Source organism: Sarcophilus harrisii, chromosome 4 (genome assembly GCF_902635505.1).
Source record: "Sarcophilus harrisii chromosome 4, mSarHar1.11, whole genome shotgun sequence".
Lineage (NCBI taxonomy): Eukaryota > Metazoa > Chordata > Mammalia > Dasyuromorphia > Dasyuridae > Sarcophilus > Sarcophilus harrisii.
In genome coordinates, this window is record NC_045429.1 from 265,890,293 (window position 1) to 265,917,363 (window position 27,071).

Consider the following 27,071-nt stretch of genomic DNA (forward strand, 5'->3'; position numbering starts at 1 on the left):
TTCTTTCTGACCAATTGTCCAACTTCCTTACTATCTCTGATCTGAGAGATGCTGCTGCGGCTGCAGCTGCAGGCTGCCATTGCTGCCCCGACATGTGTGGCTTCAGGCAGGTTTCTATCCCAGTATTACAATTTTCTTCTAAGAAACCTAAGGTTTCTTAGAATAGAAAAATGCCCCACCCTGATCTTCTGTTGCCTCTGCTGCTTCAGAATTAGTGAAGCATTATTTAAAATATATATTTTATTTTTCCCCAATTGCATATAATTAACTAATTTTGTCTTGTTTTTTGAATTCCAAATTCTAATCCTTCCTTACTTTCTACCCTTTTCCTTGAGATGGTAAGCAATCTGGTATAGGTCACATATATATGCACTCATGTCATACATTTCCATATTGGTCATTTTGTGGAAGAAAACAAAGCAAAAAAGAAAGGAAGGAAGGAAGGAAGGAAGGAAGGAAGGAAGGAAGGAAGGAAGGAAGGAAGGAAGGAAGGAAGGAAGAAAGGAAAGAAAGAAAGGAAGGAAGGGAGGGAGGGAGGGAGGGGGGGAGAGAGAGAGAGAGAGAGAGAAAGAAAGAAAGAAAGAAAGAAAGAGAAAATAGTATGTTTAAACCTGTATTCAGATACCATCAGTTCTTTCTCTGGAGGCAGATAGAAGATTTTTTTAATCATGAATCCTTTGTAATTGTCTTAGATCACTATATTGCTAAAAATAGCTGTCATTCATAGTTATTTATCATATAATGTTCCTGTTATTGTTTACATTGTTCTACTGGTTCTCCTTAACTTACTTTGCATCAGTTCATGTAAGTCTTTTCAGGTTTTTCTGAAATTATTTTGCTCATCATTTCTTATAGCACTATAGTAATCCATTACAATCAATAACACAACTTGTTCAGCATTTCCCAATTGATGGCCAACCCCTCGATTTTTGATTCTTGGACACCACAAAAATATCATTAATTTTAAAGTTGTTTGGAAAAGCATGTTGGGAGGTTCAGCTCGGTTGTCCCTTTACTTGTGAACTCAAGAAACATTCTGTTACAAATTACCAAATTGTAAATGACTGGTAACACTTAAGTGTATGATCTTGCAGTGTTATTTCTATCATGATAGGGCACATGAAGTCATAAGCCACAGAAATGCTTTTCTAATTATGCAATTCAAGGTCCAACAAGTAAAGGGAAGCTTTGGAGGAGAGTTCCTTCTCAAATATCCCTGAAAATGTATCACATGGTCAGTCAAATTATAAGTCAAAGAGCCGAAATCAAAACAATAATTCCTAGCAAAGTCAAGGAGCCTCTGACGCCCCCAGATTGAATCCAAAAGTGGGACTTTACCCCTTCTTCAGACTTGGAGGGAGTTCCTTCTAAGTATGAGGGACAACCTGTTCAAGGCACAGAATACTGAGTTCTGGGAATAGCTTATACAGAAGGTAGAGTATATGAAGGGGAGTGGTATATTATAAGTTCCTCTATCTATCTATCTATCTATCATCTCTCTCTCTCTCTCTCTCTCTCTCTCTCTCTCTCTCTCTCTCATTAAAAATGTAAACTAGAGTCAGATTGTGAAGGACTTAAAATGCCAAACAAATTTTTATTTTTCCTAAGGACAATTGCGAACCAATGAAAATTCTTTTTAAAATGAGAGTGGCGATTAAACACGTTCTTTGTGAGACATGTAGAAGAAGGATTGGAAAAGGAAGTAAGGAGGCTGATTAGGACCAGATGAGATGTGATGAGGACTTAAATTATGATTATACCCATGGAAGATAGAAAATTACGTTATAGATGTTGGGTATGGTAACCTCTTCCCAAGATCCACATTTTCTGCATCATAAATAATATAATGCCCAGAGTGCTAGATTTGCAATCAGTGAGTGGACCCAAATCTACTAGTTACTATCTGGCTTTGGTCCAGAGTCGGTTCAAACTTTGTGGCCTGCATTTCTACATCTACAAAATGAAAGCATTGGACTGGATGACCCCTTCCTCTAAATTCCTGGATTCTGTAACATAAGGTGTTTCATATTTGTTCTTCCTAATTTTTATTAATTCTTCTCCTGTGAGCTGAAAGGACAGCATCGATAAACTAAAGAAACTGTGCCCTCTAGGGACTGATTGAGAAAAGCCCAGAATTAAGGACTTTTTAGTGAGAAAACAAAAAAGCAAAAGGGGATTTCAGAGATTTCTAGAATGAACAGGCTAGTGATTCCTGATCTTCATGGATCTTTAAGTCTGTCACATCCTTCCTTTTTATTTCCTTATCTTAATTCCTAAATTATCACTTCTCGTTTTTTAGTCATGTCCAACTTTTCATGACTTTATTTAGGGTTCTCTTGGCAATGATGCAGGAGGTTTGCCATTTCCTTCTCTAGCTCATTTTACAGATGAGGAAACCAAGGCAAACAGGGTTAAATAACTTGCCCGGCATCACAAAGCATCTGAGGCCAGATTTGAATTTAGGAAGATGAGTCTTTCTGACTTAGGCCCAACGCTCTGTCCACTGTACTACCTCACTGCCCTAAGAAGTAACTTAGTATTGTTTTCATACTAAAGTAAACTAAAATCGATTTGGTTTTGACACTTTATTTTTTGATGCCAAATTTTAAAAGAATTGGAGAAACCTTAGGATATAATAAAACTAGGACCAAAGTTACGTTATTGGGCTAGACATAGGAAGCCCAACTCTTAACATTTTTGTTTATGCTTCCTCTTTGAATTCAATAATAGATGCTAACTTTTAATGAAGAAATAGTACCTTCCTAATTTTTTTCATTTTTTAGAAAATAAGTTTAAAGCTGAAAGGAACCACAGAGATCATTTAGTCCAGCCCTTTTCATTTTACAGATAAGAAAATAAGAGAAATTAAGTAACAGGTAGTAAGAATCAGAAGGAAGATTTGAATTCAGATCCCATTGTAATAGAGTCTCTATGATATCTCTATTACTGGACTGCACTACTTCCTCCCAGAGCTGGCTCACTCTTGTAAAAGTCCATTTTAAATAGAGATTCTAGAGAAAATATGTTGTGTATTCAACCAAGATATGTTAAAATAGGGCATTTTTTCAAGCCGGTTCTTTTTTAAAGATCCATTTTGATTTGAAATAGCTCTCCTTAACATATGGAGCAAAATAACACAGCCCAAGTAACTATAATCTAAGAGAAAAGGGTACAATAGAAGGAAAGGGGCAGCTAAGTGGTGCAGTGGATAGAGCATTAGAGCCTGGAATCAGGATCCCAAGGAATTCAAAGGCATCCCTGCTAAAATAGACAGACTAGTGATAGACCTTTGAATCTGCCACATCCTGTCCCCTTTAATCTCCCCTTCCTGAATTCAAATGGACCTAAGAAATTTACTATCTGGGGGATCCTGGGAAAATCATTTAACCCTGTCTGCTTCAGTTTCCTCACCTGTAAAGTGAGCCAGAAAAAGACATGGCAAACCAGTCCAGTGTTTTTGCCAAGAAAACCCCAAAAGGAATCACTTAAGAGTCAGAACTCTTGACAGAACAGAAACAAAATATGAGATGATTGGACTAGATGATCTCTAAGATCCTTTCTAATTCTAAATTTACAATCCTAAAAGTCTTCATTTTAGATGCCTGTTTTGAAATTCACAATTTATTGTTGTCTGTGGTCTTTTAAGTATAACCACAAACTAACTGATGTTCCCATTAAGAAAAATCAGTAATATTTATTAATAATCATTAATAAAAATAGATTTATATTGTGTTTATATATATGGAATGCAGTCTCTGATGTGTCATGGGTCACAGGAGTGGTGGAAACATTTTCTGCATACCAAATTGAAAACTCTTCTTGGTCTTTGTTTGGAGTGAGAAGGTTGAAGGGTAGGTGGAGTAAGGAAGGAATGTCAAAAGGAAATGGAATGATTTAAGAGAAATTGGGAAGGGCCATTTTGATAATTGGTTACAAGGTATTTGAGTAGTATAAAATAATGTATAATTATAGAGAAATATTGGCAAGGATCACTTTGAGAATTGGTCACCAGGTACTTGGTTAGGATAGAATATAATTATCATCATAGAATCATTTTGTCCCGTGTCATGGACTTTTGTCATAGGTACAGTTTGTATAGATATATACTCAGGACTTTATGCCTAATTTTATATGGTGATTGAAAAACTTCACCCAATTCAATATGATCTATTTCAACAAATTTGTTAATATCATCAAATTCAATTCTTTCAACAAACATTTGTTAACATCATCAAAGGGTTCCACGCCAAGCTCTGTGGACTGAAAGATGAGGAGGGTAGCTAGGTAGAACAGTGAATGGAGCATTTGTCTTGAAACTAAGAAAATGAGCTCAAATCTTACTTTTACTTACGCTTACTAGTTTTGTGAATGTGGACAAATCACTTAACCTCTGTTTACTCAGTTTTCTCATTTGTAAAAAGGAGATAATAACACCACCTTATCCAGAGTTATCTTGAGTACCAAATGAGATGACACATATAAAGTATATTACAAATCTTAAAGTGCCATATAAATGCTAGTTTATTGGGTTGTTGTTGTTAGAAACCTAAGTGGTTTCTAAGCTAAACAAATCATCTTCTGCCTTACAAATCAATTCTTTTAAAATAACAGAATTATCTCAGCAATCTGTAGAAAAATGTTTATTATACTATACACCTTTATTTTTAAAATTTTTTATTGGCATCTTTTGTTTTTTATACCATAGATACTTCCCAGTATACACATACTGTTCTCCACCCTCCCTTATTAAAAAAAAAAAGTTTAAGCAAAAACAACTAACACAACATTTTCATCTGATAACTTATGTAGTATTACTTATCCAAGAATGCCCCTTTAAAAAAAAAGCTTATTTTTGTTTTCAATTAACAAGTATTTTTTATCATTGATTAGCTCTATGCCCAACTGAGCAAATAAAAAACATTAATCCCATAAATGAAACTCTTGATACATAGCTGAATATTCTGGTATAAGTTCTCAGTTACTACCATGTCCAAAAATGCATGTCTCTTTTTGATTTTTTAATTCGGCACTTCTCTGTCAGGTAGTAAGCACTGAAAGCATTTGTCTAAATTTCCTTTACTTAGAAAGAAGTGAATTTCATCACCTTTCTTCTGGAACCAATGATGACCACTGAATTTAATCTAATTCATATGCCTTTAAGTTTTGTTCTTCTTCCCATTGCCGCAGTCATTTTGTCTATATAGTAACCCCACTCTACTTTCCTTATTTTGTATCAGTTTAAATGAGTCTTTTACTGTTTCTTTGAATTCCTCATATTCATAATTTCTTAAAGTGCATGCATGTACCACAGTTTGTCCAAGAATTCCCCAATCAATAGAAAAATACTTTGTTTCCAGTTTTTCCTACCAAAAATGTTTTCTTTTTATTACCATTTTGCTATGCTCCATGAACTTTTCATTAAAATTAAACAAAACTGGTTGCTGGATCTGAACCAGCATAAAATTATGATGGTTAAATATGAGCTCATTCAGAGCAGAGACTACTTTTTTCTTTTAACTTTCCTTAGATCTCTTGCACTTCCTCATCTAGCATATAGTAGGTGCTTAATAAATGTTTATTGTGATTGATCATGATAATGGTAGAGTTGGTCTTTAATGCCCCTAGCCTCCTCTTACTCCTGTTTCTATTCCTTATGGGCTTCTTTTCACTTTTCTCCATTAGCAGGTTCCCTGTGCACTCACATGCCCTTGGCTGTGTGCATGTATTTCATACTTAATAATTCAGAATAGTCAGTTCTTCTAAGATTCCTCATCATAATATTGTATAGACAGCCCATGATCGACAGATTGAGTTTTATTTATGGAAAGCCTTCAATCTGATAGGAAATTTCAAAGCATTCTTTAAAAAGAATAAATATTAAAATTATTAGATAGTTATCTGTTCTAGATGGTAGAGATAGTCTTTGAAATAGATATCCAACCAATCAACCACCACTGGGGGAAAAATCGGACAACCTAGTGTGTGTGTAGGGAAATCTCTAATCATTTAAAAGCTTGAAAGAAATTTGATGGAATTTAGACACTTCCTCTCAAGTGTAGGATCAAGTGCAGGGTGGATTCTTTCAGACAGAGTTCTTACATTTTTCAGTTGCTTTCCAGTAAAGACTGCATGTCTGGAGGAATGCCTTCCTTGTCTTGGATTTTGGCCCTAACATTCTCAGTGGTATTACTGGACCTAGTCTTACCTGTCAAGTTTTTCACAAAGATTTACATCCCAACTGAGATGAAGGATCAAGGGCAGAATAGATTCTTTTTTGGTTTTATAGTTAGACAAGGTTCACCCATCTTCCAGCTGCTTTTCAGCAAAGATTAATATCTGCTGATCTGGGGGAATGCCTTCCTTGTCTTAGATTTTGGCCTTGACATTTTCAATAGTATCACCGTGTCCCATTTCAAGGGTGATCAGGTCTTGGCAATCAAAGTATTCATAAAAATCTGCATAAAATGCATTAAAAATCTTATTCTATGTCTGGTTCCCATGGGGTTTTGTTCTCATCTGATTTCCATTAAAACTTAAGATAATAGCTCTCTTAGGGACTTTAAAAATATTTATACTTGTTTCTTTTACATCACCTTTGTTTCTCCTTATGTGTGACAACTTTTTCTGTATCTATAATAATTTTACAATTGATAGAGGAGCCTGAAGAAGATCAAGAGATTTGTAAATAGTATTTTTTCTTCATTGGTTCCATATGACCTTTAGATTTAAGGCCAAAATCTTCAGTCTCTATTTTTGTTATATATTGAGAGATTTGCACTGATTGAGTCCAAATAATATTTTCATGTGATAAGAAATATAATAAGAAAAATTTCTATGTGAAAGAGGAGCTGTTTAATATATTCTTTGGTAGAGCCGTTCTACTTGATGTCATTGTTATATATCAACTGGTTAATTCAATATTCTGATGTAACTTTCTTCTCAACTTAGGAACCACATTTAATTCCTTGAGAACCATATTCAATTCTGTTCAAAAGATATGATAATGAAACACAGTGAGCTTAGGTTGTCATAAAAACCCATGTTTTACATCAATTACTCTTTATAGTATTGATGGTGTATTTTTAATAGAAAATATTTTTTTTCCACATAGTTACCATTTCCTACAGTATTCTCATTATATCTATGTTTATTTTATATATTTTCAATGCACAAATGGGTGCTGAGCTTAATCAAAATCTCTGAATACTCAGTGAAGGTCACATAAACATTTTGTTTTTGGGTAGGACATCTCGGTAATTATTAAAGCTTCAGCTGATAAATTGTTTTCTTTTTCAGTGCTTATAAAATTTTTGGACAACGCAAGATATGAATGCTTTATAGAATATGAATAAACATGTAAGTAGCTTAGAGGATAGTTGATATTCTCATTTTTTGATAATAAATTTATTATGTCTTTTGTTAAGTAGGGTAGAAAACCTTATATCCAAGGTGGATTTGGTGAAAATTACTTTGTTAGTAATTCATATACTACATATCAATTCATATAACACAAGTGTCTCAGGCAATAATTATGAATCTTACTTGGAGTTGCCATTTTCCAGTTTTGCCAAGAAATTAGTTCCACTATCTCACATGATGAAATTCTTCAGTAATTCATTATATTAAAATTGAGCAAGTTCTTTGCTTTGTACTTGTTTCAAATTGTGCTTTCATTGTAGCAGTGCTTCCTGTATCCTTATAAGATGACCAGAAATTTTCCATATCCTCCCTCTTTAGACGTTCTCTCTTTTCTCTGATTTCTTTTCTTCTCAAGTCTCTTCGATGACATTTTGGATTGATGTTAAATTATTTATTTTAGTTCATTGTATTGCTTTGACTCCTCCTATCATCTTAACTTTTAGCTTTCATTCTCAATTGTTGATTGAGACCAGCTTTCATGTTTGATGACTGGTTGTCCAAGTATTATTTCAGGAGTGACTTCAGCAACTATGCACTGCATTTCTGACTCCATTCTCTGGACTTCTTTTCCTCCTGCTCAGGTACCTTTCCTCCTTTCTTCTCTACCACCTTCTCTTCCAACTCCCTTTTTGTATTGTCCAATTAGAATGTACGCTCCTTGAGAATAGGGATTGTCTTTTTTACTTATATTTGTTTTTTCCCTGGTGTTTAAGGTAGTAGTTAATAAATCCCCACCATATGTGTGTGTTTCTGTTTTATTTTTTGCTTCCTAAATTCCATTTTGTGTTTTTGTTTGTTAGTTTTGGTCCTTCTAATCAGGTGGTATGACCCTAAAGTTTTCTACTGCAAATGCAAGCTTGGCACTAATCATATAAAGACTTGCAAAATCTTTCTATGGATCATCAATAACTTCCTCGAAATGCTTCTTCAATCCTTGTCCTTAGGATAAGCTTGATTACTTAACAACTCTACCTTTCCCCTTATGTTCCTATGATAGGGACACTCACAGCTAATATCTTGTGCCGATCCTGAAATCTTTTCACATTCAGTGTGCTAATGTACCTCTTCATAATAGTTCTATTAATTATTAAAAGGAATTGTATCCTCCTACTATGTGTTTTCTTGTTCTACTTTAGAGACTGATTAGTTTCTTTACCTTTGCTTTTGCCTTTAGGACAAAATACAAATGATTTAGCCTAGCATTAAAGATCCCCCATAATCTAGTTTCTACTTACTTTCCGATGTTATTTACCATTACTCTTTTCAACAAGTCTATCTTCTAGCCAAAACTGGACTTCAGATTGGTGGTCCTCAAACTCCACATTACATCTCCAGTCACTGCGCCTTTATCTATGCTAATGCCTCCTGCCTGAAAGGAACAAACTCCTCACTTCTGCCCCTTAGAATCTTTACCTTCCTCAGGCTCAGCTCAGACATTTTTCTCTGATAAGTCTTTGTCTGGGAATCAGTCCCTTTTCCCATTCCCCCCCACCCCCACACACAAGTTGTTAGTTCTTTTTCCTTCCTCAAATTACCTTGTATTTACTTATCTGCCTGTGTAATCATATCTCCTCAGTAGCACATACATTCCTTGGGGTCAGAAACTGTTCATTGTTTTGTCTTTCTATCCCTAGTGTTTAGCACAGGGCCTCAGACATAGTAGGTGCTTAATAAATGTTTTTTTCTTTCTAATTCTGGTGCTTAATAAATGTCAAATTGACTAGACTCTCTGTTATCTACCTCCATTAACATGGAAGTATTTCTTTCTGGTTAAGATAACAAATCCTTTTCTATTATTAGTAAACAAATAGCAAGTATTTATTCTAGGACAAGAACTGCACTGGGTGCTAGAGACAGCAAAGTCAAAATAGTTAAATAACAGTACTGATCTTGAAGAAGCATGCATTCTATTTTATAGTTTTTAAAGCCTTACAGAAACATGAGTTTGTTAATGTATATTTCTACTGTCCTGATGGATCAAGCTCATCAGTGGGACTCAATCCAAGGAAGAAAGATGCAGATGCAATAGGACATCAGCCTTTCTCTTCCCAACTCAAAAACACACACACATCCCTCCCTCCCCCGCTATCTCTCTTCCTTCCTCCTCCTCCTTCTCCTCCTTTTCCCTCCCCCTCCTTCTCCTCCTTTTCCCTCCCCCTTCTCCTTTTTTTTCCTCCTCCCTCTTTCCTTCTCTCTCTCTCTCCCTCCTTCTCCTTGCTTCCTTTTCTTTCCCTCCTCTGCCCTCTTCCTCCCTCCCTCTCCTTTCCTCCTCTCTTTTCCCTTCCTCCTCCCTCTTCCCCTCCTTCTTCCTGCTTCCTTCTTCTCTCCTCTGCCCTCTCCCCCTCCCTCTCCCTCTCCCTCCCTCTTCTCTTTTCTCTTCCTCTCTCCCTCTCCCCCTTACCCCTGCCTTTCTCTCTTCTTTCTCACAAGTTCAATGTGGGGAGTTATTTGGGAAAGCCACTTCAGGGACCTTGGTCACTGGAAGGAGGGGACAAGTAGTTTTGGGAAGGAGTTATCAAAGAACACATCCTTACCTCCTTTACTCTCCTTTCCCTCTTCTTCCTCCACTCTATACACACACATAGAGTCATCTAAGTAGCACAAAGACCATCCATTGTGCCAAAGCTTATAGTCAGGAAGACATGAATTCAAATCCTGCCTCAGATACTGCATGATCCTGGAAACAACTCTTTAAATTTTTTCTTCCATAAAATAGAGATAATAATAGTATCTATCTCACCTAAATTAATTTGTACAAGGTCATACACGTAACTAATTCCTAAACATAAATCTGGTCAGACTGAATCCATTGTCCCTTCTAGGGAAAAGAAAAGAGGGAGAAAACAAGCATTTATTAAGTACTTACTCTGTGTCACATATTGTAGAAATAGTTGCTTTTCTAGGTGCAAGATCAGAGCCAGGGATTTGAGACTGGTTTGTCTGACAGTAGGTACTTTGACCTACCTACTTGAACCTCCCTCAGCATGATTTGTTACTTCAGCAAGACACAGTTCACTGACCATTCAGGAGTAATTATTGGTCAGCACTCGGATGTTTCTGAATGATGACTTTATGTAGAGAGAAATGGGAGATGCTGCTGTTCATGGGGCTTTGGGGCTTATCTGTCCATCACAGGTTGGTGGACCTTATTGTCTTCATGCATTCATACAAACTATTCTCCATACCTGAAATAAATTTTACATATGTCATATCTCCCTATCCAACAGTAGACTTTTTTTTTTTTAAGCATTCATACAGCTAGAAAGTGTCTGAGATCAGATTTGAAGTCAGGTCCCCTGACTCCAGGGCTGGCATTGTATCCACTGAATCACCTAAATGTCCCTAATTATAAATTTACTGATAGCAGAGATGATAGCCTTTTTTAATCTTTGTATGACATGTTCCATGAACATAATAGGAACTATATACATACATACTTACATACATTTGTTTACTGAACTGAATTAATGTTTTTGAATAGCTGAAAGAAGGGATTCATGGCAGGAGTGTATTTATATGAAGGAAGTGGCTAGTAGATGATGGGTCCATTGAATCTCATGAGAAAGTCCATTTTCTCTCATGAAAGCCTAATTCAGTTGCAGATCTGAGGCTGGTAACTTGAAGCCATAGCTACCTCAGAATCACAAGGCAACAATACACAAAACTAAGGTTTCTTGGTAACCCAAACCCCCATTCTTCAGAGTCAACTGACAATGTGCCAGTTTTTTTTTTTTTAAACAAGTTATTAGAGTTTCCTTCACTGAGAATTTATTTTATAGTCTATTATATGCCATGGTTGGCTTAAAAAAAAAAATGTCCCTTGAGAATATAGTGCTTTGTCTAATTAGGTGTCATTCTTCTAAGACATCCACCCCTAAATTTGGCCCCCACAGATTTGGTGATTTAGACACAAATTTCCTTGTGTAGATCATCTAAGGGTCTCTAATCAGTATAATTGCAAGTAGGGTAGGGTGGTTCCCATTTTACCCCAGGGTGCTAAAATTTAGAGTGAGCTGATAACACATATACTCTTTCAGCAAGCAGAAACAGCTGAATTCAGCACCTAGCTAGCAAGGGTAACTAAAAAATTTAGGAAACTACCAGATGGGTTTCTTTTCCTCTTGATACCCTTTACTATGACCTGAACTGCCATACCCGGGTAACTTACTCCCCAGTTAAACTCCATGTTGCTTCCTCCCTAGCAATGTTTTCAAATTGTTCTATGATCTCTCTGACTTCATAGGGCCTTGTGTCCTCTAAGCTCTCTCTTTTAGTTGAGTTTGAGGAGACTTTCCTTGTTTTGCCCTAGGCATTAGAATTCATCAACCAACAAGCATTTAGTAACTGCTAATTATGTGTGGTGCATTATTGATCACTGGAGCTACAAACAGAAGAAAGAATCAATCATTTATTAAGCCCTTACTATATGCTAGGCACTTTTAAGAGCTTTACTAATATCTCATTTAATCCTTATAATAACCATGAAGTTGTTTACTCGTTTTAGTTGTATTCAACTCTTCATGATTCCATTTGGAGTTGCCATTTCCTTCTCCAGCTCATTTTACAGAGGAGGAAACTCAGGCAAACAGGGTTAAGTGACTTGTTCAGGGTCATTCAGCTAGGAAGTATCTGAGGCTAAATCTGAATGCACAAAAGATGAGTTTTCTTGATTCCAGACATAGACAGCGCTCTATCCAGCTACCTTACTATTTCAATATACAATTATTCCTTCTACATCTGAACTTTCCCCATGGTGATTTTGATACATCATGGATAAGTATAAGAAATTAAATGGGAATTTTGAGAGCATTTTGCAGAAGTTTCAATCAACATTCAAATGCCAGCAAAAAAGTTAAGGAACTCAGAAGTGCATAAAGTAAATATATAGAATTGTATAATACCAATATATTTTATCTTTTAATACCAAATTTCTTCTCTATACAAAGGCAGAGGCAAAAAAATATGCAGATTTTCTAAATCATGGGATGACATTCTCCTAACTCCCTGCAATATGGAAGGGATAACTGAAATTAGTACTGAAGTTATGAAAAAGATAAGTTCATCATCATCAGGTCCATCTTAGGTAGTACTGAGGCAGACTGTCCCAGGTTCTTTGATTCAGGGAAGCAGAGTACTTTCCACTGTACATGCTGTCTCCCTGAGCATTATTATAGTCATCATCTTCTGGACCCTGTATTCATTTTTCTCATCCTCACATCCTCCTCCCCCATGATAGGGAGGAGGACACTATATCAGGGTTCACTTGTAGATGCCCATGGCATTTCCATAACCAGCAGAGAAGAAACAGCCGAGGAGCCAGAGCTGACCATTGAACTTAGCATAATGTGTTTGGTGTGGCTGTTTTGCAGCCCAGCCCTGTGTCCTTGGATTCAATGGCTTCCCACTAAATGAGTCTTTAGCATGTGAGTAATGCAGGGTGTATGTCAGAGTTCTGGTTAGTCATGCATCTGGACTCTTGGAGCTTTATAGTAACATTAAGTGTGATGGGAGCTGATGTAATCATGCCAGCCTGTGTCAATCCAAGAAAAATGACTAGTGTTATATTCAGCTTTCTTTATCCAGAGGCCGTGTTTTATACAGGGGGAGGGGGCAGAGAGAAGGGAGAAAGTGTTAGCAACAATGGCTTTGTCTATCCTTCAATGTTCTAATGGGTCTGTAATCTTACAGATGAGAGTATCCTTGCCAACAATGAAGATCACAGCCATTCTCGATTGCCCTCCTATAAGTTTGCCACTAAAGGGGGTCCAACTAGCATGCTGGGAGCTTTCTTCACGTTCTCTTGATTTTGTGAGGATGAAGGATAGGGACTGGATTTCTGATTCCTCTGAAAGATGAAACTCCAGGGATTTTATGCTGTTCTTCACATAAGACACTCCATCTCCCAACTAATGGCATTTGCAATCTGTGCCTGGAATTCTCTCCCTCATCCATGCCTTCTGACTTTAAATTCCAGCTAAAAAATACCTTCTGCAAGAAGGCTTTATGATCCTCCTTGATCTTAGTGCTTTCCCTATGTTAAATATCTTCAAGTTATTTTTAAACTATACAAACACAAACATTATATGTAATATGTATAGATATGGTTATGTTTGATCATTTATATGTATATATATATATAATGTACACATATATTTATATATATAAAGATATGAATGATCAAACAAGATGACATTTACTAAGCACTTTGCAAACAGTAAGATCTTCCATAAATTTCAGATACCATTACTTTATTATGAGTGGCAGTAATATTAACATAAAGAAGAGAGACTCATCATCATCACCAGACTACAGAAGCTGGGGCTGGAAAGACCTCTTGCCCAAACCCCCTTTTTTCCCAACCCCCCCCCTTTTTTTTTTTTACAAATGAAGAAACTGAAGCCCAGGAAGACTGATGGACTTGCCCAGAGCCACATATGTAGTGTTGAGGGTTATCTAATGCAGGTATTCTGATTCAGAAGACCAGTGTGCTTCCCAATGTACATGCTGACACTCTAGGAATTATTATAGTCATCATTAGATTACTCTCTAATGGAAATAGGGCTAGTTAATGAGGCAGCAGATCCTGATCAAGGTCCAATGAGCTTGGACAAGAAACTTCCTTTCTGTATAGCATTCTGCTCACAACTTTCTAGGATTGATGATTTCATTCATATATATATATATATATTCTATCCACTGGGACAGTTGACAATTCTAGCAGTCTCATATCTGTTGCAAGGCTCGCCTGTGTCTTCCATGAATCCTCTGTCTCCTCAATGTGCTGGAGGCCTCCTTTAGGCTTTAAAAAATATTTCATAGGAAATGAAACAATACTCAGTCTATCCATCTGTTTTCCTTCACTCTCAATTAAATCAATCAGCATTTTTTACTAGCCACAGTTTTAGGTACTAAAGATACAAATATCAAAAACAAATCAGTACTTATTTTCAAGAAACTCACCTGCATTCTATTGAGGCAAGCAAGATGTACACATTTGATTTAAGAACATGTTGAATAAATACAAAATAAAAACCAAGTTTGTTATATAGAAACTAGTTATGGAGGGTGAAAAGGATGCACTGTATCCAGGTAGCTTGTGAGAAGTCATTATTAAATTTTCAGTGTGAAAATTCACACATCAGAATCAGTAAACTTAGAAATCAGGACTGGATATATTGTTCCATTGATTGTCTAGACAGAAGAAACTGATGGAGAATTTTTTTTTTTCCTTGATAAGTCACTTTCAGTCATTTCCAACTGTTCATGACTCCATTTAGGGTTTTCTGAAGTGGTTTGCCATCTCTTTCTCCAGCTCATTTTAGAGATGAGGAAATTGAAAGAAACAAGAAGTAACTTACTTTTCCAGAATCATACAGCTAGAAGATATCTGAGGTTAGATTTGAACTCAAGAAGATGAGTCTTCCAGACTCTAGTCCTGGTACTCTATCCACCTAAATTCCCCCAAGAAAATGTTTACAATGTATATTAAATTTAAAAGTGTGTTGGGGATATTTTTTTGGGAGAGTTGATTGGTTAGTATTTACCAGCACATCCCTGGAAGAAAATGCTTCCTGGAGAAGGTCATGCTTGAGCTCTGTCTTGAAGGAGGAGAGAGTCTAGGAGGTAGAGATGAGAAGGGGAGTGCATTCCAAAGGATATAGTCAAAGAGATGGAGTACTACATATGAGGAAATGGTAAAGAAAAGCCAGTTCCAATGAATTGTAGAAAGGAGAGTGGATAGTACTATAATACATAATGAGGCTAGAGAGGGAGGGGGTTTTTAAGCTAGTTTATTTTTTATCTTGAAGGCAATAAGAAATTCATGAAATTTATGGAGCAGGTAAGGATGTAGGCAAAACAAGACTTAAGGAAAATTTCCGTAAGGAGGACAGTTTTTCAAGTAGGGAAGACTTGTGACAGAGAAACCATTGAAGGCTAGCTGACTTTATTTTCCTATCATGCATTTCCTGAATGATATCAAGAGACAGTGTAGTATACTACGAAGGTTGGACACTGGAGTAGGAGTCCAAAAGAATTGGATTTCCTTGCACATTTACAAACTCTGTGAGTCTGGGCAAGTCACCAAAACTTCCTGTGCCTCAAGTTCCTCAGGTGTAAAAATGAGAGAGGGATTAGGCTTTAAGGTCCCTTCAAGCTCTAAATCTATGATCCTGTGATTACTTTCACCATTTCTTGGGTTAAGGTCATTATAAGAAACATGTAGTAGCTTATTTCTCTTAAGTCTATCTCTCTGTATAGGTATACGTGCACATATACATATATAAATAAATATAATGTATATATAATACACATGTATATATAACCTAAATACACATGTATGTATATATGTGTGTGGGATATATGGGCTGTTCAGGGAAGACTAGCGCCTTTGGTGTAAGGTTGCTCAGTCATTTTCAGAGCTTCTCATTTACAATTGGTGTCCATCTTTCACCTAATAGATAGCATAATAGATAAGATGTGTGAAGTACTTTGTACCTTCTAATTAGAAGGGCAAGAGGGTAATCCAAGGTACAGTGATATGATTTTATTCCCACCCAAACCCTGTGGGATGTTAGTATCATCTCTAGAAGCAGACTATAAACAATCTAGTAACTGCCCAAAGGGCAGAGTATATCATGAAAGAATTATTTTTATCTCCTGGTGTTAGGACAGAGCAGAATTTAGGAAAAAAAGTATTGTAGCTTTAAAAAAAAAAATCAAAAGGAGACCCTTTTTGCTACTATCAACAATGACTGTAGGATAGTTTTAAGGAATGCATAGAGAAACTAGAGTTTGTCAGGTAGAATAATTGAGCTTTTAAAAAAATAAAAATATAGAAAGTTATTCAAAAAAAGGACAAAGAGAAGGATATGGAACAAGCAAACAAAAAAGGATTGGCAGAAATGTACAACTATGTGCCATGCCCCTGTCTTCATGACAGTCTTTTCTTAAATAATTGTCATTAGATAAAAAACTATCTTTTCATTAAATACTTCCAAAACAGATTTTATTATTTATATACATATATTAGATATAATAAATATTTTACTATATGTGTACAAATACTATATAATTATAGTATAATATGAAATGTATATTATTATGTTTTATGATAGATGTTTATATTATATATTCACAATTGTAGAAATGGAGAATTTTAGAGCTGAATAAGACTTAAAAGTACAAAGATTAAAAAAAAAAAATGTGCCACCTAGCAGTCCCTAAGGCAAATTATCTATCCATTTTTATTTTCTACTCTGAATAATTCCAATTCCATTAGCATTCTCTTCATTCTTTTTCTTTTTATCATTCACCTCTAATGAAGCTATGCCAATTTTTTCCATGCCCCTTTCTAAACTGAATTATATTTATTTTTATTTAACAAACATTTGTTTTTCTCTAACCCACAAAAGTTAGTTAACAAAAATAAATTCCTGTATTATGCAAATTTCCTTATTTTGTGGGTGTGAAACCTAGATAATTCCAGAGATCTGGTAAATCAGTCAGTTGACATGCCTTTATTAAGCAAGACCCAGCATGTGCCAGTAACAGTAGTAAGTGCTGAGGATACAAATAAAAGCAAAAAAATTAAAAAAAAAAAAGTTATTGATCTCAACAAACTTAGATTCTAAGGGAAAGAGGAAAAGTCAGTATATAAAAGGGGAACTAAAAGTAGGATGTAACATGGTAGTCAAATCCAAGAGAATAAGAAATGAATGTTCTGAGGAACTTTCCTAAAATGAAGGTTCCAGGAAAAGTGCAGTAATGTGAACAGTCGGGAGGTATCTGAGACAAGTTGTACTTCTGGAGAATGAGAAGTAACTGGTCTGGGTTCTGCCCCAAAATGGAATTCTGGGAAAAACTCACCAGTGAGAGAAGGGGTCTTCAGGAATACCATCAGGATTGGCGATGCATGATTGTATCATCCAGAGGCATGGCAGGATAAATCTACTGAAGTATATGAATATCATATTTATTTTTTTAAAAACACTGTTACTTTTTCCCACGCTCTCAAGATCATTGTACTTTATAGTGACACCTAATTCTTTGACCTTGTGTATTCATGGGACTTGGCAAACCTGCATTGGTCCCTACTGAACTTTATATTTACTTATTCTTGATTACTTTACCAAAGTATCAGAGATCCTTTGAATTCCAAACCCATCCTCCCATTATGCTGTCACTCAATTTTTTCCTTAATATTCCTCCCTTCTCCTCTTCCTCATTTCTTCTACAATATTAAATCAATAGTATAGTTTTAGTAAATGATTGAAAGAAAATCTTTATCTGATGACTTTGAGAAAAAAAAAAGGATCAGATGTGGAGATAAACTAGATGTGGAGTCAGTGGACATCAATTTGAATGATAGCTCTGTCATTTATTATGTTTGTGTGATATGGGTCCAGTATCTAACTTTTCAGTGCTGTGGAAATTACAAAAGAAATATAGGACTGAAGCTTCATAGTGTAAAGAACTTAGGACTTACTAGGATTTGGTCCTATGATCTTAGTACACATACTACCTTTTGGACATTGTTCAATTGTTTCAGTCATATCCAATTCTTTGTGATATCATTTGAAGTTTTCTTGGCAAAGATACTGGAGTAGTTTGCCATTTTCTCCAACTCATTTTACAGATAAGGAAACTGAGGCACACAGTTAAGTGACTGATCAAGGATCACACAGCTAGTGAATGAGGCCAGATTTAAACTCAAGAAGATAAATCTTTCTGACTCCACTTTATCTACTATGCAACCATACTATCCTACATACTTTAAAAAGTTGTGGTAAGGATCAATGTGAGAAAATAGATTGAAAAGCACTTTGTAAATTGTAGGATGGATTTGTTACCAGAAGACCTAAATTAAATGATCACTCAGTCTCCCATTTGTTAGACATTAAACAGATCACTTGACCTCTCCTGGCCTTTTTCCTCAAATACCTGTAAAACAAAGAGATTGGGTTGGATGACCTGATAGGTCCTCATGATTCTATAATCCAGTGGTCCTCAAACTTTTGTTCTTAATATCTTTAGCCTATTAAAAACGATTGAGGATCTGTCCAAAGAGTTTTTGTTTATGTGGGTTATAGTTATAGATATTGATCACATTAAAAATAAAAACTAATTATGAATTTGTAGACTCTGAAAGGATTTCAGAGATTCCCAGGCTGCTTTGGACCATACTTTGAGAACCACTGGTATAATCTTTTAAAAAACAGTATTTGCTATCCAGTGTAAGTTCAGAAATATAATCTTCTTGAAGAAGTCAACAAACAGTCCATCAATAAAAAAGTATTTATTAAATGCCTACCATATATCAAGTGCTCTTCTGAACATGGGATAAAAAGCGAAAAATTAAAGGTCTCTTCCCCAAAGTAGCAATTATCCAATTCAACTGGATAAAATAATATGCACATATATGAATCTATCTACCTATTCATTTATTTTCCTTTTCTCTCTTCCTCCCTCCCTTCCTTCCTTCTTTCCTTTCTTTCTTCCTATACTTCCTTCCTATCCTTTCTTCCTTCCTTCCTTCCTTCTTTTTTTCCTTCCTTCCTTCCTTCCTTCCTTCCTTGCTTCCTTCCTTCCTTCCTTCCTTCCTATCTTTTCTTCCTTCCTATTCTTCCTATCCTTTCTTCCTTCTTATCCTTTCTTCCTTCCTATCCCTCCTTCCTATCCTTCCTATCCTTCCTTCCTTCCTTCCTTCCTTCCTTCCTTCCTTCCTTCCTTCTTTTCTTTCTTTCTCCTTCCCTCCAAAGTAGGTAGTTAATAAATGCTTATTGCATTTCTTTCCTTCATTAGAAATTGGAGTGATATAGTAGAAAGAGAAATGGCTTTGGAGTGAGAAGACATGGATTTAAATTCCAGTTCCACCACTAATTAGCTCCAATGTGACACTTTCTCTCTCTAGGTCTCAGCTTGTTCATCTGCAAAAAGAAAAGGGGTTTTCCTGGATGATCTTTAACGGCCCTTCCAGTTCTAGGTCTGTGGTTCTCCTGGGAAATCATTTTGGACAGATTGATATGGTTAAATTAAGAGGAACTGGAAAGCTGAACAGTGAAATTTAGATTTGATAAAACAGGAACTCTTCTTTTTTCTTCTTTGCTTCATTCTCAACCACATTTAAATTGTAGCATGACTTTTTATGTTTGGCCAATCCTTAGGTGAGCAAAATCAGTAGTTCCTAGAAATACCAGCAGAAATGTTCTGACATGACACTTAGGTTAGAAGAGTCCAGTTATTCTTGAAAATAATTTTCTTGGAGTTACATAGAAAGTAATTATTTAAAAAAAAAGCATGTATCAAGCACTTACTAGATATCTGGCTCTGTGCTGAATGCAGGAACATAAAGACAAGACAAAACAAAACAAAACAAAAAACTGACCCTGAGCTCAAGGAGTTTGCATCCTACTAAGAACGGGAATCAATTTAAAAAATACAATATATATACAAAGAAATTTGGAAATTTGAAAGAAGTAGTAACAATGGGGGGGGGTTTGGAAATTAGGAAAATCATCTTGTGGGAAGTGACAGGAACTTAATCACTGTAGGAAGCCAGACTGTTTCCAAGAAACAGAGGTAAGAAAGGAAACTATTCTAGGCATGGGGGACAACCTGGGCAAATACAAGAAGGTAAGAGTTGACCTGTTGGGCATGGGGACCAAGTAGGCCCGTTTGCTTGGAACTGAAGTAGGAGGTGTTTCTGCTTCAGACTCTCCAGAACTAAAGTTTCTCATCATAATGATGAGAAATTTATCCCTTCTAGGTGATACCTTAAAGTTATAATTAACTAGAATTTATTAGATTCCCATACCAGGCACTGTGCTAAGCATTGGGGATACAATGAAAGGCAAGACAGTCTCTTCTCTGAAAGAGCTTACAGTCTAATGGGGGAGACAGGCTGCCAAATTATGTACAGTTAAAATTTAGGCAGGATGAACTGGAGGTAGTCTCAGAGATTTGTACACACAATGAGTGCATGAATACCTTGATTTCAATATTCAGTTCATATCATTTTCATTCCCTTATCCATGCTCAAATATCACTGAACATATTCCCAATACCAATATTATCATTAAAGCTGGGCACACCCAAGGCAACCTTTGTTTATATAGCAATTGATCTATGCCTTCTGGCCCTACCCAGTTACAAATGTGCCTTTTTTATCAAGTTTTGTTTGCTTTTCTTTGCCCTTGGGTCCCCCAAAGGCCCCCTTATTCCCAACTCCCCAAAATCTATTCCTAGGGAAATACTAATTCGTACTAATCCACTAACTCAGCTACAATCATAGCTGTAGGAATACATTATGGTTCTTTAGTGCCTAGAATTGGTCACTCCATTCAGACTAGACAGAAGGTTCTGGGATTGATTTCATGTTCCTATATAGAAAACACTGGAAAAGGGAGATCTGGGGCATCACAAAGAAATGTAAATCTCTCTTAAGCATTGAACTATAACTAACAATTTGGGAGCTCAGGAAAAGCAGGAAATCATGTGAATATTGCCCTTAAATCAACTTTGTAATGTTATGACATGAAAATAAAATTAGTATTTTTTTAAAAATTTATTCAGGAAGAAGAATTAGTAACTATAATAGTTACTACATCTACTTTTCTACTGCAAGAATGCACGTGCCAAAGTTTTATGATTTCTAAGTTTTACTTCCTTAGGTCGTTGTCCTTTTTGACACACCCTGGTTGTTTGTATATATTATGGCCAAATTGCACTGGCTTTCTCTTTCCAGAATTAGCATTCCATGCCCTGGCTCCATGCTTTTTATAGGCTGTCTCAAATACTTGGAATGTACAATATCCTTATCTCCACCTTTAAAAATCTTCCTTCATCATTCAAGTCAAAGGCCATTTCCTAGGGGAAGTCTTTCTCAATTTCCCTAGTAAATTGATATTCTGCCCCTCCCTCCACAGATTACATAGTATTTCATTATATTACCCCAAGTGGGATGGAAATGCCGTGAGGGCAGAGACTTTTTGTTTTGTTTATATTAATATACTGTGCATGAAAGATAATGTAGCTTACTAAAAGGAGAACTGGCTTCAGTCAGGCGGTCTTGGTTCTAATTCTACTGGCTCTGTGATCCTGAGGAACTCCAGAAGTCTCTAAGTTGTAGAGCAAATCTACTTGAAATCTATTGAAAAAAATACTCAAAAGTTCACCCTGCCAGGTGTGAATTTTGTGACTTCAGAAACTCTAGAGATCAAGTTAGAAGACATTGTTTTGGCTCTAGAGTTATTAAAGCAGAATTACTTTTTTCAGTAATTTTAAACAAAACTTTGTTGGAACCCTTGTTCAGTATTTTGAAAGTACTTTGTAAATGCCTCCAACTAATGATACTAAATAGCTGACATATAAATGATTTTTAAAAATCTGTTTTCAGATAGATTTTTTATAATGCTAACATAAAATATCATATGGATAAATCTATGGCTATTTGCTAATAATTCTTTTTTAATATTTCAAGAATTTGTAATTCTCCAGTGTGTCTAATATCCTCATCGATAAAGATTAACAACAGGGAAATAAATATAGTGTGGATTGATAGAGACTCTAATTTCCTATCTCAACTTGCCCATTTTACAGCACCTGGCACATAGTATGTTCTTGACAAAAGTTTGCTGATTGATTGATCATGACCATTTTGGGTCTTGGGGAAAGTAATTTTCCTTATATGCATCCCATCCCTGGTTCTTCCCCTTCCTCCTTAAATCCTGCCTCTGTTCACTGGGACTATAAAATGTTGTGTTCCTGAAAAGCAAATTGCTCATTCATTTACAACTCTGTTTTGCTTAATTGCATTTGCTGAGTCCATGAAGCTAATTTATGTATAATGAACCTTTGTTACCTGTGATGGATATCTATAACATAAATTCTTTGTGTCAATTGAACTATCCTCTCCCAAATCTATTTCATATTACAACTTCTGGTACCTTTATTACCACTTCATGGAGAACTCTACAGTTAACTTAATATTGAACTACTCCATATTTAGCTAGGCTGATCCTCAGATGACACACTTTTTGTGTTGAGGACAATCAGGAAATCTTCCCAACTCTGCAAAAAATATCAGAGTCTGTTCACTGCTGTGTTAGCATGACTTTCAAGACCAGGGAACTTCCATACCATGATGAAGATTTTAATGGAGTACTATAAAAAAGTATTTGATAACTAGGAGAATGCAGGGCTAGTTCTTCTTATAAATACATATAGCTTGATTTTCATTTTTTCCTTTATTTTCAATAAGCCTACTACTTGTTACCCCATTTTGGAAAGATTGTTTTATTTGTTTTTATGTTTAAAGTTTTACTGATGCTTTTTTATATGACATCATTTCATAACAAACACACTTCCTGCTTTTTCCCATTGAATTTTATAAAAGGAAAATTTAAAGCAAACTGACAAATTAGTCTTATCTGATATTATAAGCAACATTTTGTTCCCATTACTCCCCCTTCTTTATTGAGAGTAGAAAAATGTATATTTCATCATCTGTTTGGAATGACTGTTTTAGTTAATCACATTTTTGATCAACAACAATTTGAGGATTTCAATTTTTTAAATCTATTAAGCTTAATTTGTAAATACCTTTATAATTTTGCCAAAACTATGGGACTAATTTTTAAATTTTGATATCATATTTCACTAGAATAGATCAAATAGATCAATTGTCATACTAATGTTTCTGCTATATTGAGTACTAAATGAAGTTTGTAGATATTTCAGTCATCATCAGTTTCTATTACCAATCTCTTAGGGGTTTTTTTTGGCTTTAAAAAATTTATCTTTATTATATTGGTATATAAATATTTGTAACCTCTGTCCCAAAACACATTGATGAGGGATTCTGTCCTTATTGGTAGAGATTAACATTTTACATCTGAGTGAAAAGTGGGATAGAGTTGAGGACAACAGAAGAAGGACCCCAAGTTTTACATACAAGGCTTGAACTCTTTTGTCAGTAAATATCTGCTCTACAATGAAAATACATATGACAATTAGTCAAGAAACCCACTTATCCAAATCCATAGCAAAACAGAAATCGGAAAAAGTATACATAGGGGAATATAAAGCAGACAATACAGAATAAAGGAGCTCTCCAACTGGGATTAGATAATTCAACTCATCCAAGAGGGAGAATTAGATTTCACCCAATAAGAAATTCTCTGAAATCTCTAATATAGAAAGATAGGGATATGATGGAGGTGATCAGTGTTTCTCATATCTTCTCAGGCTTTCCTTCAGCAAGCAACCTGAAGTACAGTTGACCTTGTCCATCTTCTCTTTCTGAAAAGTGTAATCCAAAAATCTCCAAAGTGACTGCAAGACACAAAATGACTTGAAGTTTGAAAACAGTCAAAAAATTGAAAAGCTCTCTTCTCTCACTATTTCCACAGCTTTACCTTGCCATATACACAATTGAGGAACATTGATCTCCACCAATAAGGACAGTATCCCATAACAATCGGCTTTGAAACTTGAGTTATGTGCTAATTACTTTATTTTCAAAAAGCTAAGACTGTGATTTTACACGTATTCTATTAGGGCATACTGACAATAAACAATTCATCACTGGACAAATTCACTGGTTGACTAGAGACTAATAAGAAGTCAGCTTTTCAATCAAGTGATTGCTTTCAACTAAGCTTGGATTGTCTCCGATTGTGTACATACAACAAATATTAACAGAATAAAATTGACAATTCACATGCATGTCATACTTCATATTTTACTGTCTGATTTCTCAACACAACCCCTTGGAATACATTGCATGATTATCATTGTCTATATTTTTACAAATGAAGAAAGTGAGTCTCAGAGAAACTAAGTGATTTGTCAAACATCACACAGCTAATGTTTACAAAGCACCTTCCCTTTAGGGAGCTCAAAATAATAGCTCTCCTTACCATATTCCTGCTGTGCATGTTATACCTATCTCAAAGACAGAAATTCTCAGTACAGAAAAATTAGCTGTCTAAGATAACAGAATCAGGGAAGGACCAAGCCTCTTCATCAGCTTACTGCTCTGTCCACCAACCATTTCTTTGCTCCTCCCCTACATGGGTATGTCACTAATCTGGAATGTGTAATCACAAAACAATTTTTCCAAGTGCTTTAGTGATGTAAACCCGAAACCAACAATGAAAGCAATTAACCACAATCTTGATTAAATGTCCTGCTGTAAAGACTTCAAGTAGAGCTTTGCAGGTGCTTCCTCTGAAGCAAAAAATAGCAGCACCCTTCTGGTTTGATGGTGATGTACCTACCATAATTTACTATGAAGGACCTTTGGGACTTTACTCCTTCTGTTTCTTTGAATTCTGCTTGTTCTTCAAAGCCCACCATAAATCCTAATCTCCAGAGGGAAGTTTTCTCACTCCATATGACCTTTGAACTTCTAGAAGAGTCCACTTTTTTGTACCAGTCTTGTGGTGCTCATTCTATATTCTCTTTTATTATTATCTGAGTTTTTTTAAAAATAAAAAATTTATTGTTATCATTTGCTTTTATATCACCTAAATTCCTAACTATTGCCTCCCTCCATCTCCTACCAAAAAGCTAGCAGCGAGGTTGTATAGTGAATAAAGTATTTAGGCCTGAATAAGGAAGATCTGGGTTCAAATATGTTTTCAGATACTAGCTGTATAATCCTGGGCAAATCACTTAAATTACAATTTGCTTCAGTTTCCTACTATGTAAAATGAAGATGATAATAGCAACAGGATTGTTGTGATGATCAAATGAGATAATTGTAAAGTGCTTAGCACAGTACCTGGCATATAGTAATAATACATAAATATAAGCTATTATTATTATTACTTTATAAAAATATATAAAGACAAGATAAAGAAAAATTATAAAGTTCCCCCAAACTAACCAGCACACACACACACACACACATATATACATATATAAATATGTATGTGTGTGTATATATATATATATATATATATATGTAAAAGTCTAACATTATATACATGCAATACTCTATGCCAATGGTGCTTCACTTTTGCAAAGAAATGGGGGTGGCAGAAATATTTTCTGATGACATTGCTTTACCCAGATCAAGCATGGTCAATATCTTTTCTTGGCATTCTGTTTCAATGGTTTTGTTGTTTTTCTTTCCACTTAAATGATCTGTTTTTATGTTGGTTCCTGATTTGTCCAAATTGATTGTAAGCTTCCTGTGGAGAAATGTAGTTTTGCATTTTCTACTCTTGCCTACAGTAGGTACTTAATAAAAGTCAGCTTTATCAATTAATTAACATAAATGAATTAAATTTATCAATTGAGATTGTAAAGAGATCGACAAACCCAAAAAATAGTAGAACTTATAAATATTAGAGAATGGTGTTATTAATGATAATAATGACCTCTGAAAGGAAAGAGAGGTAGTTGCCAAGACAGAAAGACCTACTTTCTTCTTCTGTCTCTAGTAGGAGCTGGCCTTATGATCCTGTGATTAACCTCTCAGTTACCCAGGGAATTCTATGAGAAGGTGCAGATCTGTTTTGTGCATTAGGAAGGGACATTCTATTCCTGGAATTCCCTGCACTGATGAGATCATAGTTCAGGTAAAAAATAAAAGCAACTATTAAAAAAAAACACACCACTACCACCAGCTATATATTGGTAATTCAGTAAATTAAAGATTCAGATGCAATAGGAAAAAGCAAACAAAAGTTTTTATGGGCTGTATCAATAAATACTATATCTCAGGCACTGGGAATACAAGTTTTTTGTTTTTGTTTTTTTTTTTTAAAGGGTAAACAACCCTTACTAGCAAGAACTTACATTTTAATGGGGTGAACGAATCCAGTAAATACAACATAAATGCAAAGTTACTAAATACAAATATTTACAAAGGAAATTTGATACATCGTTTTAAAAAAGTTGCCAAAGTTAAAGTTTCTATTGAGGAAGGAAAACAAAAAGAAAACGAAAGGGAAAAGAAAAAGAAAGAGGTTAATAAGAACAATGATTTTTGGTTATGAATGAACTTGACCGACTTGGCTCACCTTTCCCTTAACTTGACACCCGGCACCCTCCCATTATTCCACATCCCTTCGGTTGACTCACTCTCGTTTTTTCCTGTCTATAAAGTGATAAATACCTTCTTATTTCTCATGGGGATGGGGCGGGGGGAGGGTTCATTCCCTGTCTCCTTCTTCCCCCTCTTGAGCACTGATCTTGCAGAAACGGTACTTTGGAGCTGGTAACACTAGTACCCTGTTGTCCCGAGGAAACTCTTCATTAAAGAAATATAAGGACCTGAAAACCATCTCTTATCTATCTCTCCTTCCCTTTCCTCTCTAGTTCTCTACTCTCTTCTTGCTTTGCTTTTTTCCTCCTCTCTTCCAACCTTCCCCTCCGCCTCCCGCCCCCCATCACCTTTGCCCTTTTGCGCACCCGAGTTTATCTCCCTCTCCCCCCCTCCCCTGCCCTGCCCCGCAGCCCAGTTCCTTCGATTAAGGGGGCTGCGCCTAGGATGCGCAAAGGGAGGCGAAGCCCAGCCCCGGCCGGAGATCCCAGCTGCGCTCCGCGGACCCAGGCTGGGGCTGAGAGAGCCTAAGACACAAGCCCGGCGGTGTCCCCTCCTCCTCCTCCACCTCCCGCTAGCCCCGCCCCGCTGTGTTCCC

At 35.9% G+C, this 27,071-nt stretch overlaps 1 protein-coding gene and 1 long non-coding RNA gene across 2 annotated transcripts in view; one reads left to right on the forward strand and one right to left on the reverse strand.

Moving 5' to 3' along the window:
* Window positions 1-27,071, forward strand: part of CLIC5 (chloride intracellular channel 5) — a 183,348-nt gene that overhangs the window by 36,050 nt on the left and 120,227 nt on the right. The gene's annotated exons all lie outside the window — the stretch shown is intronic.
* LOC116423186 lies at window positions 22,751-26,981 on the reverse strand. The gene is made up of 4 exons (XR_004233685.1): window positions 26,546-26,981; window positions 25,492-25,616; window positions 24,699-24,894; window positions 22,751-23,751 (listed from the first exon to the last, which is right to left on the reverse strand). It is a non-coding gene; the product is annotated as an uncharacterized LOC116423186 (long non-coding RNA).